Here is an 18541-nt window from a genome sequence, read left to right on the forward strand (position 1 = left end):
AAACCCCAAATTTTCGTTAAGGCCCTGCGGAGCCAGTGTACCCAGGCGATAAATCCACCTACTTTCAACCTGCGCTAGGGCTTTACCCAAATCACCACCTCTAGGGCCTACAGTCACGAAATCTATGCCCTTAACTACCATAAAACGGGGATCACAGTTGTGGAACTTTTTGTAATGCCTCGGGAGTGTTTTTAAACTAGCAAAATCATCTACTGTTTTGGCTTTCTCTATGTCAAGCACATGCTCCCGGATACGCACCTTCAGTTCCCTGCTGGTAAGTCCAATATATACTTTCCCACAGGGACACGTGGAATGGTAAATCACCCCCTTAGTTGAGCAAGATATAAAGTTCCTAATCTGAAATATCTTTGACCCGTCAAAATTAGTGAATTTTTTTGTTTTGACACAATTCGCACAGGCTTTACACCGACCACACGGGAAAAAACCAACCAAGTTGTTAGACACACCTTTTTTCTTTTCAGGCTCATAGTGACTATGCACTAGGATGTCCCGGATATTCCTTGATCTCTTGGCCACAATACCTGGTTTTGAAGGTATAATTAAATTCAATACCGGATCTGTATGAAGAACCGCCCAGTGCTTTTCAATAATCTGCCTGAATTCATGCCATTTATTGTGGTATCCCGTAATGAATCGTATTTGGTTTTTATCATCCTTTACTGTACTACTATTATTGCCATATAATAAAGTATTTCTGGGAGTATTTTTAGCTCTCAAAAGCCCTCTCCTAATTGTTTTCTGACCATATCCACGTTGCAAAAATCTATCTGCCAAATCCCTTGACTGTGTGGTGAAGTCAGTCTCATTGGAACAAATGCGGCGGACCCGCAGAAATTGGCCAATCGGAATCCCTCTAATTGTAGAGGGCAGATGTGCTGACCGAGCATGGAGCAAAGAATTGGTGGCTGTGCTTTTGCGAAACACATTAGTCACAATATCACCTTCCGGGCGGGCACGTATCTGCAAATCCAAGAAATCAACCGACCTCCCATACTTGAAGGTAAGTCTGATGTTCCGGTTGTTCTGATTCAAATTGGTCATCATGGTATTGAGCTCTGCTGTGCTCCCCTCCCACACAAACCAAATATCATCAATATATCTCATCCACTCCTGGATGAGATGACACTGGGGGATGGGGTTGCTCATAAAAATCTCCCTCTCCCAAGCCCCCAGAAAAAGGTTAGCATAGGAGGGGGCACAGCAGGCCCCCATAGCAGTACCCTGTAACTGCAGATACGTGCCACGCCCGAAAACGAAAACATTGTGTACAAGTACAAACTCCAGCAACCTAAGCAGCAATTGTATCAATTTTTTATCTAAATTGCTGCACTCCAGGTACCAAGCCACAGCACTTATCCCATCAGCGTGTTTTATTGAGGTATAAAGTGCCTCTACATCAGCCGTCACCATGATGCTATTTGGGCTGAGTTGAAGATTATCCAATCTCCGTAGGGCAGCTGTGGTGTCCTTAATGTATGAAGGTAACTGTGTCACCAGAGGCTTCAAATAATAATCCAAAACCTGTGTAACGATCTCACAGAGGCCCCCGTTGCCAGACACAATGGGTCTGCCCGGAGGGTCAACGGGGTCCTTGTGTATCTTAGGTAGAAGATATAGAGTGGGCATCCTAGGATGCATGTTCTTAATAAGTTCCCATAATCTCTTGGGGACTAAGCCTTCCTCAAATGCCCTTTCCAGGATATCACTCAATTGGTCCTGAAAGGACCTAAGTGGGTTCCCAACCATTTTTTTGTAGCACTCCCTGTTATTGAGCAATTTAAATGCTTGTTTCTCATATAAGGTGTGAGGCCAGATTACCAAATTTCCGCCTTTGTCGGCCGGTTTGAAGACAACATCCCCCCAACCCTTGAGGATGTCCAAAGCTTTCTTCTCTGGCTGCCTGATGTTAGAAGGGCCAAAACCCTTTTGGGCAAGTTTCTCAATATCCCCAGCCACCAGCTTTGTAAACACTTCCACTGCCGGACAAAGATTCAAAGCAGGGAATTTTTTTGGCTTCCCAACCAAATGGTCTGGAAATCCACTCACCTCAATAGGATTGCTCTCCAACTCCAAAGCCTCTAGGTTAGCCAAAGCCTCCCTCTCCTCCTCAGTGTCAAAAATAGTATCACCCTGCCCTTTGTGATGTAACCTCTTTAAAATCAGCTTTCTTGAGAATAGATGTAAATCTTTTACACATGTGAAGGGATCTAGGGAAAAAGAGGGACAAAAAGTGAGACCCTTTTCAAGGATAGATATCTGCTCCTCAGATAATACATGTGATGACAGGTTGATTACCTTCATCTTGTCATCCCTTTGGTAAGGTCTCTTTTTGAAAAAATCGTGTGTTCTTGAATTACCGCCATACCTGGTACGTTTGTTCCATGGCACAATATCAGCCCCCTGATTTGAAGTACCGGTATCAGACATAGATGATGTAGAGCTAATGGAGGTAGTTCTCAATTCTCTCCTCTCCCTACTTGGGCGGGGCTCCTGCCACCTATAAACCCTGTTGTTCTCATAATCAGAAATATCCCTAGAGTATTTCTTCATTTTCCCCGAGCAGATATCTTTTTCCCATTTCTCCATGTCACTAGTGATTTCCCCAAGAAAGGTTTCAAGTTGTTCCTTCTTGAGATCATTTTTAAGGAGAATGTCCAACCTATTGATTTCATCTTCAATCTTTTTGATAGATAGAGTGTTACTCTCTATAATAATTTGTAGAAATTCCAGGGAGCAGGCTGAAGCAGCTGCCATCCACCGATCCACCAATTGTTGCTCACCCAAATCGAACGTCGGGTACAACTGCACCCTTAGCCCCCGAGGGATAATTTTCTGACAGACATAGTTCTCCAAGGTAGTCTTGGTCCACCATACTTTAGTCTTTTTGTGCACATAATTTCTATATTGCTTCATCAAATCCTTATAATTATTGGAAACATCGGTCACTGATTGTGAGGCACTTGTATGAAAAATAGTGGAAGCCTTCTGACGCCAGGTCAATTCTCTGGCCGTAAAGTCCATACTGGACCACAATGTGCACTGCCAAAAGACAGACAAACATATGATAAGCACAACGCACCAGCCCATTTCCTCTATCTACTGGATGGGCAACACTTCAATATCAATGACAACATACTGACCCCGGAGTTCTTAAACTCCTTTTAGTCAAGAAGCGTTATTTAAATTTAATAACAAAATTTCTTTATTAACATATAAAACATACACATTTAAAACAATGCCTTCACAATCAAGAATAGACTCAAAACAGAGATCAGCAAAATATAAATGAAGTGTACCCAGGTAAACCTTAATCCTATTCAGTTATGTACCCAAATATCATTTCATGGGAAAACAGTGCAGTGAACAGGGGAATAAAAATTGGTGTAACACAATGCACTATGCAGCGTTATTATCCTCCAATGAGCGCTTAGAGGAGTAAATTACTCCATCAAGCAATAGGACAAATGCCTAGTTTAAGATTAACATATACAATGCTTTATGGAACCTAGTAGCCCCTTGACATATAGGTCATATACCGAAAAAGCCCATAATAAGCTAGAACGGGCAAGCTGCCAGCCAGACACACACAGCGACCTAGCCAGACCGAAAGGTTCCCAGCTGATCCACACCTGCACCTCCCCTGTTGTGAACTGAAAGTGGTTAAAGAGGATGGAAGACACGGGTGTAATCCCGGTTCCAAAACATATTACCTGAGCGCAGTCACTGCAAGCACAGAATCCCGGCCTCGTGGCACGCTGAAGCTCCGTCACCCCGACGCGCGTTTCACACCCGCTTCTTCCTGGGGGCGTGTCATAGGTAAGGCGTCACTATCTTTTAAAAACCGAGGCAGCCAATCCAGTAGCCGCGGCGGGGCATTCCCCAAATGAGTCATACTTCCCAGAACACCTACAAGCGGTGACGTATCTCACAGCAAGAGATCTGATGACGAGGCTTAAGAGAGCCGCGATTGCGCATATTGAAACGCATACCGCACATGGTATCTCCCAGATAAATAGCGGCATCAAACACCCATACACATCCAAAAAGATTATAAACTAAAACATCAGTGCTACCATAATTGTAGCCACCCATATAAAGAACCTATGTTTGCGCCAGGGAGAAGGGCCATGTAACAGGACAGTGAGGCATGATCGGAGCTACCCCTGCAGGATGGAGCACCAGTCAATGCCATCAACCCCCACATGATCCCACATGATCCACAAGGCGCAATACCCACTGCAAAGGGGAAAGTCAAAATGAAACCCATGCGGATTCATAAAAACACACTGCATAATTCTCCACCTGAACCCATTGATATTCTATTGCACCCTGTCCCTATAGTACCAATACCCGAAATACATAATATGCTGATACTGGTGCTACCTTAGTTGAACTTGGTAATTTCTCCCTATGCCACAGGTGTATATAAATTCAATATGACCACCATCTAATAAATATAAAAATGGATATCAATGAGTCCATATTAATTGCCAAATACAATGCACAAAGGTCCATAGACTTGGCAATTCCTCCCTATACCCCGGTATGTATAAATATAATATGACTACCACCTCAAAACACAACACACAAATACAAAATAAGTCTATATTAATCACTAAATGCAGTACATAGGAATCCATAAATCAGGTATGAATCAGTCATATGGTTTTCAACAGGAAAAATCGCCGTTTCATTCCAGCCCAAGAAGGATCTTCGGCCTTTCAGCCTTCTATCAATGTCCACTAGTTATGTTCCTGATGGTTTAATAATACAATCCTTCATGCAAACAGCAATCTGGACAGATGTAGAAATCTTGAACACCGAATAGTTCAGATCATGAAATGAAATATGAAGCAATAAAACGGGTCATATACTTCTTCATAAAACCAACGGCCTTGGCAAATATAAAGTCCCTGGAGACAGGATAGTTTAAATCAACGTCTTCAGGGTCACATCGGTATCACTGATCCATGATATGAAGAATGTTGGCCACACATCAATAGAACCCCATCGTATAGTTTCTGGAAAGAACAAACTCAATTAAAAACAGCACAAAACCAAACCAAAGACAACAACGAAAATTAAAAACATTTAAAAGAGACCGACTAATGCTCCTATATGCACAAAAAGACCAAAACATTGATGGCTTATAAAAAGGAACCAAACCCCAAATTTTCGTTAAGGCCCTGCGGAGCCAGTGTACCCAGGCGATAAATCCACCTACTTTCAACCTGCGCTAGGGCTTTACCCAAATCACCACCTCTAGGGCCTACAGTCACGAGATCTATGCCCTTAACTACCATAAAACGGGGATCACAGTTGTGGAACTTTTTGTAATGCCTCGGGAGTGTTTTTAAACTAGCAAAATCATCTACTGTTTTGGCTTTCTCTATGTCAAGCACATGCTCCCGGATACGCACCTTCAGTTCCCTGCTGGTAAGTCCAATATATACTTTCCCACAGGGACACGTGGAATGGTAAATCACCCCCTTAGTTGAGCAAGATATAAAGTTCCTAATCTGAAATATCTTTGACCCGTCAAAATTAGTGAATTTTTTTGTTTTGACACAATTCGCACAGGCTTTACACCGACCACACGGGAAAAAACCAACCAAGTTGTTAGACACACCTTTTTTCTTTTCAGGCTCATAGTGACTATGCACTAGGATGTCCCGGATATTCCTTGATCTCTTGGCCACAATACCTGGTTTTGAAGGTATAATTAAATTCAATACCGGATCTGTATGAAGAACCGCCCAGTGCTTTTCAATAATCTGCCTGAATTCATGCCATTTATTGTGGTATCCCGTAATGAATCGTATTTGGTTTTTATCATCCTTTACTGTACTACTATTATTGCCATATAATAAAGTATTTCTGGGAGTATTTTTAGCTCTCAAAAGCCCTCTCCTAATTGTTTTCTGACCATATCCACGTTGCAAAAATCTATCTGCCAAATCCCTTGACTGTGTGGTGAAGTCAGTCTCATTGGAACAAATGCGGCGGACCCGCAGAAATTGGCCAATCGGAATCCCTCTAATTGTAGAGGGCAGATGTGCTGACCGAGCATGGAGCAAAGAATTGGTGGCTGTGCTTTTGCGAAACACATTAGTCACAATATCACCTTCCGGGCGGGCACGTATCTGCAAATCCAAGAAATCAACCGACCTCCCATACTTGAAGGTAAGTCTGATGTTCCGGTTGTTCTGATTCAAATTGGTCATCATGGTATTGAGCTCTGCTGTGCTCCCCTCCCACACAAACCAAATATCATCAATATATCTCATCCACTCCTGGATGAGATGACACTGGGGGATGGGGTTGCTCATAAAAATCTCCCTCTCCCAAGCCCCCAGAAAAAGGTTAGCATAGGAGGGGGCACAGCAGGCCCCCATAGCAGTACCCTGTAACTGCAGATACGTGCCACGCCCGAAAACGAAAACATTGTGTACAAGTACAAACTCCAGCAACCTAAGCAGCAATTGTATCAATTTTTTATCTAAATTGCTGCACTCCAGGTACCAAGCCACAGCACTTATCCCATCAGCGTGTTTTATTGAGGTATAAAGTGCCTCTACATCAGCCGTCACCATGATGCTATTTGGGCTGAGTTGAAGATTATCCAATCTCCGTAGGGCAGCTGTGGTGTCCTTAATGTATGAAGGTAACTGTGTCACCAGAGGCTTCAAATAATAATCCAAAACCTGTGTAACGATCTCACAGAGGCCCCCGTTGCCAGACACAATGGGTCTGCCCGGAGGGTCAACGGGGTCCTTGTGTATCTTAGGTAGAAGATATAGAGTGGGCATCCTAGGATGCATGTTCTTAATAAGTTCCCATAATCTTTTGGGGACTAAGCCTTCCTCAAATGCCCTTTCCAGGATATCACTCAATTGGTCCTGAAAGGACCTAAGTGGGTTCCCAACCATTTTTTTGTAGCACTCCCTGTTATTGAGCAATTTAAATGCTTGTTTCTCATATAAGGTGTGAGGCCAGATTACCAAATTTCCGCCTTTGTCGGCCGGTTTGAAGACAACATCCCCCCAACCCTTGAGGATGTCCAAAGCTTTCTTCTCTGGCTGCCTGATGTTAGAAGGGCCAAAACCCTTTTGGGCAAGTTTCTCAATATCCCCAGCCACCAGCTTTGTAAACACTTCCACTGCCGGACAAAGATTCAAAGCAGGGAATTTTTTTGGCTTCCCAACCAAATGGTCTGGAAATCCACTCACCTCAATAGGATTGCTCTCCAACTCCAAAGCCTCTAGGTTAGCCAAAGCCTCCCTCTCCTCCTCAGTGTCAAAAATAGTATCACCCTGCCCTTTGTGATGTAACCTCTTTAAAATCAGCTTTCTTGAGAATAGATGTAAATCTTTTACACATGTGAAGGGATCTAGGGAAAAAGAGGGACAAAAAGTGAGACCCTTTTCAAGGATAGATATCTGCTCCTCAGATAATACATGTGATGACAGGTTGATTACCTTCATCTTGTCATCCCTTTGGTAAGGTCTCTTTTTGAAAAAATCGTGTGTTCTTGAATTACCGCCATACCTGGTACGTTTGTTCCATGGCACAATATCAGCCCCCTGATTTGAAGTACCGGTATCAGACATAGATGATGTAGAGCTAATGGAGGTAGTTCTCAATTCTCTCCTCTCCCTACTTGGGCGGGGCTCCTGCCACCTATAAACCCTGTTGTTCTCATAATCAGAAATATCCCTAGAGTATTTCTTCATTTTCCCCGAGCAGATATCTTTTTCCCATTTCTCCATGTCACTAGTGATTTCCCCAAGAAAGGTTTCAAGTTGTTCCTTCTTGAGATCATTTTTAAGGAGAATGTCCAACCTATTGATTTCATCTTCAATCTTTTTGATAGATAGAGTGTTACTCTCTATAATAATTTGTAGAAATTCCAGGGAGCAGGCTGAAGCAGCTGCCATCCACCGATCCACCAATTGTTGCTCACCCAAATCGAACGTCGGGTACAACTGCACCCTTAGCCCCCGAGGGATAATTTTCTGACAGACATAGTTCTCCAAGGTAGTCTTGGTCCACCATACTTTAGTCTTTTTGTGCACATAATTTCTATATTGCTTCATCAAATCCTTATAATTATTGGAAACATCGGTCACTGATTGTGAGGCACTTGTATGAAAAATAGTGGAAGCCTTCTGACGCCAGGTCAATTCTCTGGCCGTAAAGTCCATACTGGACCACAATGTGCACTGCCAAAAGACAGACAAACATATGATAAGCACAACGCACCAGCCCATTTCCTCTATCTACTGGATGGGCAACACTTCAATATCAATGACAACATACTGACCCCGGAGTTCTTAAACTCCTTTTAGTCAAGAAGCGTTATTTAAATTTAATAACAAAATTTCTTTATTAACATATAAAACATACACATTTAAAACAATGCCTCACAATCAAGAATAGACTCAAAACAGAGATCAGCAAAATATAAATGAAGTGTACCCAGGTAAACCTTAATCCTATTCAGTTATGTACCCAAATATCATTTCATGGGAAAACAGTGCAGTGAACAGGGGAATAAAAATTGGTGTAACACAATGCACTATGCAGCGTTATTATCCTCCAATGAGCGCTTAGAGGAGTAAATTACTCCATCAAGCAATAGGACAAATGCCTAGTTTAAGATTAACATATACAATGCTTTATGGAACCTAGTAGCCCCTTGACATATAGGTCATATACCGAAAAAGCCCATAATAAGCTAGAACGGGCAAGCTGCCAGCCAGACACGCACAGCGACCTAGCCAGACCGAAAGGTTCCCAGCTGATCCACACCTGCACCTCCCCTGTTGTGAACTGAAAGTGGTTAAAGAGGATGGAAGACACGGGTGTAATCCCGGTTCCAAAACATATTACCTGAGCGCAGTCACTGCAAGCACAGAATCCCGGCCTCGTGGCACGCTGAAGCTCCGTCACCCCGACGCGCGTTTCGCACCCGCTTCTTCCTGGGGGCGTGTCATAGGTAAGGCGTCACTATCTTTTAAAAACCGAGGCAGCCAATCCAGTAGCCACGGCGGGGCATTCCCCAAATGAGTCATACTTCCCAGAACACCTACAAGCGGTGACGTATCTCACAGCAAGAGATCTGATGACGAGGCTTAAGAGAGCCGCGATTGCGCATATTGAAACGCATACCGCACATGGTATCTCCCAGATAAATAGCGGCATCAAACACCCATACACATCCAAAAAGATTATAAACTAAAACATCAGTGCTACCATAATTGTAGCCACCCATATAAAGAACCTATGTTTGCGCCAGGGAGAAGGGCCATGTAACAGGACAGTGAGGCATGATCGGAGCTACCCCTGCAGGATGGAGCACCAGTCAATGCCATCAACCCCCACATGATCCCACATGATCCACAAGGCGCAATACCCACTGCAAAGGGGAAAGTCAAAATGAAACCCATGCGGATTCATAAAAACACACTGCATAATTCTCCACCTGAACCCATTGATATTCTATTGCACCCTGTCCCTATAGTACCAATACCCGAAATACATAATATGCTGATACTGGTGCTACCTTAGTTGAACTTGGTAATTTCTCCCTATGCCACAGGTGTATATAAATTCAATATGACCACCATCTAATAAATATAAAAATGGATATCAATGAGTCCATATTAATTGCCAAATACAATGCACAAAGGTCCATAGACTTGGCAATTCCTCCCTATACCCCGGTATGTATAAATATAATATGACTACCACCTCAAAACACAACACACAAATACAAAATAAGTCTATATTAATCACTAAATGCAGTACATAGGAATCCATAAATCAGGTATGAATCAGTCATATGGTTTTCAAGAGGAAAAATCGCCGTTTCATTCCAGCCCAAGAAGGATCTTCGGCCTTTCAGCCTTCTATCAATGTCCACTAGTTATGTTCCTGATGGTTTAATAATACAATCCTTCATGCAAACAGCAATCTGGACAGATGTAGAAATCTTGAACACCGAATAGTTCAGATCATGAAATGAGATATGAAGCAATAAAACGGGTCATATACTTCTTCATAAAACCAACGGTTCCTTATATGGGTGGCTACAATTATGGTAGCACTGATGTTTTAGTTTATAATCTTTTTGGATGTGTATGGGTGTTTGATGCCGCTATTTATCTGGGAGATACCATGTGCGGTATGCGTTTCAATATGCGCAATCGCGGCTCTCTTAAGCCTCGTCATCAGATCTCTTGCTGTGAGATACGTCACCGCTTGTAGGTGTTCTGGGAAGTATGACTCATTTGGGGAATGCCCCGCCGCGGCTACTGGATTGGCTGCCTCGGTTTTTAAAAGATAGTGACGCCTTACCTATGACACGCCCCCAGGAAGAAGCGGGTGCGAAACGCGCGTCGGGGTGACGGAGCTTCAGCGTGCCACGAGGCCGGGATTCTGTGCTTGCAGTGACTGCGCTCAGGTAATATGTTTTGGAACCGGGATTACACCCGTGTCTTCCATCCTCTTTAACCACTTTCAGTTCACAACAGGGGAGGTGCAGGTGTGGATCAGCTGGGAACCTTTCGGTCTGGCTAGGTCGCTGTGCGTGTCTGGCTGGCAGCTTGCCCGTTCTAGCTTATTATGGGCTTTTTCAGTATATGACCTATATGTCAAGGGGCTACTAGGTTCCATAAAGCATTGTATATGTTAATCTTAAACTAGGCATTTGTCCTATTGCTTGATGGAGTAATTTACTCCTCTAAGCGCTCATTGGAGGATAATAACGCTGCATAGTGCATTGTGTTACACCAATTTTTATTCCCCTGTTCACTGCACTGTTTTCCCATGAAATGATATTTGGGTACATAACTGAATAGGATTAAGGTTTACCTGGGTACACTTCATTTATATTTTGCTGATCTCTGTTTTGAGTCTATTCTTGATTGTGAGGCATTGTTTTAAATGTGTATGTTTTATATGTTAATAAAGAAATTTTGTTATTAAATTTAAATAACGCTTCTTGACTAAAAGGAGTTTAAGAACTCCGGGGTCAGTATGTTGTCATTGATATTGAAGTGTTGCCCATCCAGTAGATAGAGGAAATGGGCTGGTGCGTTGTGCTTATCATATGTTTGTCTGTCTTTTGGCAGTGCACATTGTGGTCCAGTATGGACTTTACGGCCAGAGAATTGACCTGGCGTCAGAAGGCTTCCACTATTTTTCATACAAGTGCCTCACAATCAGTGACCGATGTTTCCAATAATTATAAGGATTTGATGAAGCAATATAGAAATTATGTGCACAAAAAGACTAAAGTATGGTGGACCAAGACTACCTTGGAGAACTATGTCTGTCAGAAAATTATCCCTCGGGGGCTAAGGGTGCAGTTGTACCCGACGTTCGATTTGGGTGAGCAACAATTGGTGGATCGGTGGATGGCAGCTGCTTCAGCCTGCTCCCTGGAATTTCTACAAATTATTATAGAGAGTAACACTCTATCTATCAAAAAGATTGAAGATGAAATCAATAGGTTGGACATTCTCCTTAAAAATGATCTCAAGAAGGAACAACTTGAAACCTTTCTTGGGGAAATCACTAGTGACATGGAGAAATGGGAAAAAGATATCTGCTCGGGGAAAATGAAGAAATACTCTAGGGATATTTCTGATTATGAGAACAACAGGGTTTATAGGTGGCAGGAGCCCCGCCCAAGTAGGGAGAGGAGAGAATTGAGAACTACCTCCATTAGCTCTACATCATCTATGTCTGATACCGGTACTTCAAATCAGGGGGCTGATATTGTGCCATGGAACAAACGTACCAGGTATGGCGGTAATTCAAGAACACACGATTTTTTCAAAAAGAGACCTTACCAAAGGGATGACAAGATGAAGGTAATCAACCTGTCATCACATGTATTATCTGAGGAGCAGATATCTATCCTTGAAAAGGGTCTCACTTTTTGTCCCTCTTTTTCCCTAGATCCCTTCACATGTGTAAAAGATTTACATCTATTCTCAAGAAAGCTGATTTTAAAGAGGTTACATCACAAAGGGCAGGGTGATACTATTTTTGACACTGAGGAGGAGAAGGAGGCTTTGGCTAACCTAGAGGCTTTGGAGTTGGAGAGCAATCCTATTGAGGTGAGTGGATTTCCAGACCATTTGGTTGGGAAGCCAAAAAAAATTCCCTGCTTTGAATCTTTGTCCGGCAGTGGAAGTGTTTACAAAGCTGGTGGCTGGGGATATTGAGAAACTTGCCCAAAAGGGTTTTGGCCCTTCTAACATCAGGCAGCCAGAGAAGAAAGCTTTGGACATCCTCAAGGGTTGGGGGGATGTTGTCTTCAAACCGGCCGACAAAGGCGGAAATTTGGTAATCTGGCCTCACACCTTATATGAGAAACAAGCATTTAAATTGCTCAATAACAGGGAGTGCTACAAAAAAATGGTTGGGAACCCACTTAGGTCCTTTCAGGACCAATTGAGTGATATCCTGGAAAGGGCATTTGAGGAAGGCTTAGTCCCCAAAAGATTATGGGAACTTATTAAGAACATGCATCCTAGGATGCCCACTCTATATCTTCTACCTAAGATACACAAGGACCCCGTTGACCCTCCGGGCAGACCCATTGTGTCTGGCAACGGGGGCCTCTGTGAGATCGTTACACAGGTTTTGGATTATTATTTGAAGCCTCTGGTGACACAGTTACCTTCATACATTAAGGACACCACAGCTGCCCTACGGAGATTGGATAATCTTCAACTCAGCCCAAATAGCATCATGGTGACGGCTGATGTAGAGGCACTTTATACCTCAATAAAACACGCTGATGGGATAAGTGCTGTGGCTTGGTACCTGGAGTGCAGCAATTTAGATAAAAAATTGATACAATTGCTGCTTAGGTTGCTGGAGTTTGTACTTGTACACAATGTTTTCGTTTTCGGGCGTGGCACGTATCTGCAGTTACAGGGTACTGCTATGGGGGCCTGCTGTGCCCCCTCCTATGCTAACCTTTTTCTGGGGGCTTGGGAGAGGGAGATTTTTATGAGCAACCCCATCCCCCAGTGTCATCTCATCCAGGAGTGGATGAGATATATTGATGATATTTGGTTTGTGTGGGAGGGGAGCACAGCAGAGCTCAATACCATGATGACCAATTTGAATCAGAACAACCGGAACATCAGACTTACCTTCAAGTATGGGAGGTCGGTTGATTTCTTGGATTTGCAGATACGTGCCCGCCCGGAAGGTGATATTGTGACTAATGTGTTTCGCAAAAGCACAGCCACCAATTCTTTGCTCCATGCTCGGTCAGCACATCTGCCCTCTACAATTAGAGGGATTCCGATTGGCCAATTTCTGCGGGTCCGCCGCATTTGTTCCAATGAGACTGACTTCACCACACAGTCAAGGGATTTGGCAGATAGATTTTTGCAACGTGGATATGGTCAGAAAACAATTAGGAGAGGGCTTTTGAGAGCTAAAAATACTCCCAGAAATACTTTATTATATGGCAATAATAGTAGTACAGTAAAGGATGATAAAAACCAAATACGATTCATTACGGGATACCACAATAAATGGCATGAATTCAGGCAGATTATTGAAAAGCACTGGGCGGTTCTTCATACAGATCCGGTATTGAATTTAATTATACCTTCAAAACCAGGTATTGTGGCCAAGAGATCAAGGAATATCCGGGACATCCTAGTGCATAGTCACTATGAGCCTGAAAAGAAAAAAGGTGTGTCTAACAACTTGGTTGGTTTTTTCCCGTGTGGTCGGTGTAAAGCCTGTGCGAATTGTGTCAAAACAAAAAAATTCACTAATTTTGACGGGTCAAAGATATTTCAGATTAGGAACTTTATATCTTGCTCAACTAAGGGGGTGATTTACCATTCCACGTGTCCCTGTGGGAAAGTATATATTGGACTTACCAGCAGGGAACTGAAGGTGCGTATCCGGGAGCATGTGCTTGACATAGAGAAAGCCAAAACAGTAGATGATTTTGCTAGTTTAAAAACACTCCCGAGGCATTACAAAAAGTTCCACAACTGTGATCCCCGTTTTATGGTAGTTAAGGGCATAGATCTCGTGACTGTAGGCCCTAGAGGTGGTGATTTGGGTAAAGCCCTAGCGCAGGTTGAAAGTAGGTGGATTTATCGCCTGGGTACACTGGCTCCGCAGGGCCTTAACGAAAATTTGGGGTTTGGTTCCTTTTTATAAGCCATCAATGTTTTGGTCTTTTTGTGAATATAGGAGCATTAGTCGGTCTCTTTTAAATGTTTTTAATTTTCGTTGTTGTCTTTGGTTTGGTTTTGTGCTGTTTTTAATTGAGTTTGTTCTTTCCAGAAACTATACGATGGGGTTCTATTGATGTGTGGCCAACATTCTTCATATCATGGATCAGTGATACCGATGTGACCCTGAAGACGTTGATTTAAACTATCCTGTCTCCAGGGACTTTATATTTGCCAAGGCCGTTGGTTTTATGAAGAAGTATATGACCCGTTTTATTGCTTCATATTTCATTTCATGATCTGAACTATTCGGTGTTCAAGATTTCTACATCTGTCCAGATTGCTGTTTGCATGAAGGATTGTATTATTAAACCATCAGGAACATAACTAGTGGACATTGATAGAAGGCTGAAAGGCCGAAGATCCTTCTTGGGCTGGAATGAAACGGCGATTTTTCCTGTTGAAAACCATATGACTGATTCATACCTGATTTATGGATTCCTATGTACTGCATTTAGTGATTAATATAGACTTATTTTGTATTTGTGTGTTGTGTTTTGAGGTGGTAGTCATATTATATTTATACATACCGGGGTATAGGGAGGAATTGCCAAGTCTATGGACCTTTGTGCATTGTATTTGGCAATTAATATGGACTCATTGATATCCATTTTTATATTTATTAGATGGTGGTCATATTGAATTTATATACACCTGTGGCATAGGGAGAAATTACCAAGTTCAACTAAGGTAGCACCAGTATCAGCATATTATGTATTTCGGGTATTGGTACTATAGGGACAGGGTGCAATAGAATATCAATGGGTTCAGGTGGAGAATTATGCAGTGTGTTTTTATGAATCCGCATGGGTTTCATTTTGACTTTCCCCTTTGCAGTGGGTATTGCGCCTTGTGGATCATGTGGGATCATGTGGGGGTTGATGGCATTGACTGGTGCTCCATCCTGCAGGGGTAGCTCCGATCATGCCTCACTGTCCTGTTACATGGCCCTTCTCCCTGGCGCAAACATAGGTTCTTTATATGGGTGGCTACAATTATGGTAGCACTGATGTTTTAGTTTATAATCTTTTTGGATGTGTATGGGTGTTTGATGCCGCTATTTATCTGGGAGATACCATGTGCGGTATGCGTTTCAATATGCGCAATCGCGGCTCTCTTAAGCCTCGTCATCAGATCTCTTGCTGTGAGATACGTCACCGCTTGTAGGTGTTCTGGGAAGTATGACTCATTTGGGGAATGCCCCGCCGCGGCTACTGGATTGGCTGCCTCGGTTTTTAAAAGATAGTGACGCCTTACCTATGACACGCCCCCAGGAAGAAGCGGGTGCGAAACGCGCGTCGGGGTGACGGAGCTTCAGCGTGCCACGAGGCCGGGATTCTGTGCTTGCAGTGACTGCGCTCAGGTAATATGTTTTGGAACCGGGATTACACCCGTGTCTTCCATCCTCTTTAACCACTTTCAGTTCACAACAGGGGAGGTGCAGGTGTGGATCAGCTGGGAACCTTTCGGTCTGGCTAGGTCGCTGTGCGTGTCTGGCTGGCAGCTTGCCCGTTCTAGCTTATTATGGGCTTTTTCGGTATATGACCTATATGTCAAGGGGCTACTAGGTTCCATAAAGCATTGTATATGTTAATCTTAAACTAGGCATTTGTCCTATTGCTTGATGGAGTAATTTACTCCTCTAAGCGCTCATTGGAGGATAATAACGCTGCATAGTGCATTGTGTTACACCAATTTTTATTCCCCTGTTCACTGCACTGTTTTCCCATGAAATGATATTTGGGTACATAACTGAATAGGATTAAGGTTTACCTGGGTACACTTCATTTATATTTTGCTGATCTCTGTTTTGAGTCTATTCTTGATTGTGAGGCATTGTTTTAAATGTGTATGTTTTATATGTTAATAAAGAAATTTTGTTATTAAATTTAAATAACGCTTCTTGACTAAAAGGAGTTTAAGAACTCCGGGGTCAGTATGTTGTCTTTGATGACATAGTCATTAAACCAGCCGACAAGGGGGGAAATGTTGTTCTTTGGCCTCGATCTATGTACGAATGAGAAGCTAGCAGACATCTGAGGGATTGTAATACCTATATTAAATTAGATAGTAACCCTGTCAATAAATTTCAGGGCCAACTTGAGGAAATTCTTGAGAGAGCTTTGGAACAAGTTATTATCCCTAAAAAAGTATTTGACGGATTGTTGATTAAATTTCCTAAGATACCAACACTTTATTTCATTCCTAAAGTGCTTGGGGGGGTTGAATGACCCGGTATGTAAATTCATTGATTTTTACTTAAAACCACTTGTTGAGTCACTTCCCTCCTATGCCAGAGACACATCTGACGTTCTGACTAGAATTAATGGGATACAGTTGGAGGGTGATATGATCCTAGTGACCGCAGACATAGAAACCCTGTATACATGTATTCGGCATGAGGATGGCTTGGAGGCGGTCCGCTTCTTCCTGGGAACCAGCAACTGGGATGGCCAAACATGTGAACTTATTTTGGAATTGTTGGATTTTGTTTTAGCAAAAAAAATTTTTGTATTTAAAGATGTTTCTTATTTACAGAAACGCGACACTGCCATGGGCGCAGCCTGTGCGCCATCCTTCGCCGGCCTCTTCCTGGGATACTGGGAGCGGGGAGTTTTCGGCGGGTATGGCGCCCGGGGCGCGGACCATGTGCAGTGCTGGCTATGTTATATTGATGATTTATTTATTATTTGGCAAGGAACTGAAACACAATTACAAGATTTCATGCAGCAATTGAATTGTAATAATTTCAATATTAAATTGACATATTCTGCCAGCAAGAATTAAATTAATTTCTTGGACATTAATATCTATGTTGATCAAGATCTTTTCCTGCAAACTGATGTTTATAGAAAACCTACATCAACTAATTCATTGCTGCATGCAATTCTAGTCATCCTTACAATACTATTAAGGCCATCCCAGTTGGCCAGTTTCTCAGGATGAGGCGGATCTGTTCCTCTAGGTTATTTTTACGCCGTTAATTATGGCCATCTTCAAGCTAAATTATTGATAGCTGCTCTAATCAGCCCAGGATAGTGACCGCTGTGCGTTTGCACCTATTGGGATCACATTTTCCATCTATATCTATGCTAAATATATAAATTATGTGACATATGTAATTTTCTTGTTTTGTTATTAGTTGTAACTAATAAATAATATTTTTATACAAAAAACTCTAGTTCTCCTATATTTATCATACACTCCTAAGTAGTGGTTGGGTATCAGAGAGTTCCATGGCCCATGGAACCTACGCCAACAGAGTCATCAAAAAACATTTGACAGTTGCATGACTTGGGGCTCAGACTGCTTGAATGATTTCCATGGGGATAAAGTGGAAGACAGACGCCCATGGGCCGCAGGTGAAATATCTACGGAGCTGACCAGGTGAAAGATGAAGCATGCTCAGCCAACCAATCTAAAGCCACCTCTACTTGTTCTGGTCTCAAGATTTATCCAGCAGTACTCGAACCAATGAAATGACAAAGATCATCCTGTCATCTGCTTGCTCCATAGGAAGGTGTTTCATTTGGACATGTAGCAGGCACAGATCGACCATGGCCTTTCTCTCCCTGCAGCAGCTACACTACCACCACTAGCAACAAGGCTGCATGCCCAATTTGATACTCTCCTCATTATTTAACCCCTTCACCCCCAAGGGTGGTTTGCACGTTAATGACCGGGCCAATTTTTACAATTCTGACCACTGTCCCTTTATGAGGCTATAACTCTGGAACGCTTTGACGGATCTTGGCGATTCTGACATTGTTTTCTCGTGACATATTGTACTTCATGTTAAAGGTAAAATTTATTCGATATAACTTGCGTTTATTTGTGAAAAAAATTGAAATTTGGCGAAAATTTTGAAAATTTTGCAATTTTCCAACTTTGAATTTTTGTGCCCTTAAATCACAGACATATTTCACGCAAAATACTTAATAAGTAACATTTCCCACATGTCTACTTTACATCAGTACAATTTTGGAACCAAAATTTTTTTTTGTGACGGAGTTATAAGGGTTAAAAGTTGACAAGCAAATTTCTCATTTTTACAACACCATTTTTTTTTAGGGACCACATCTCATTTGAAGTCATTTTGAGGGGTCTATATGATAGAAAATACTCAAGTGTGACACCATTCTAAAAACTGCACCCCTCAAGGTGCTCAAAACCACATTCAAGAAGTTTATTAACCCTTCAGGTGTTTCACAGGAATTTTTGGAATGTTTAAATAA

This window comes from Ranitomeya variabilis, chromosome 5 (assembly GCF_051348905.1).
Source record: "Ranitomeya variabilis isolate aRanVar5 chromosome 5, aRanVar5.hap1, whole genome shotgun sequence".
NCBI lineage: Eukaryota > Metazoa > Chordata > Amphibia > Anura > Dendrobatidae > Ranitomeya > Ranitomeya variabilis.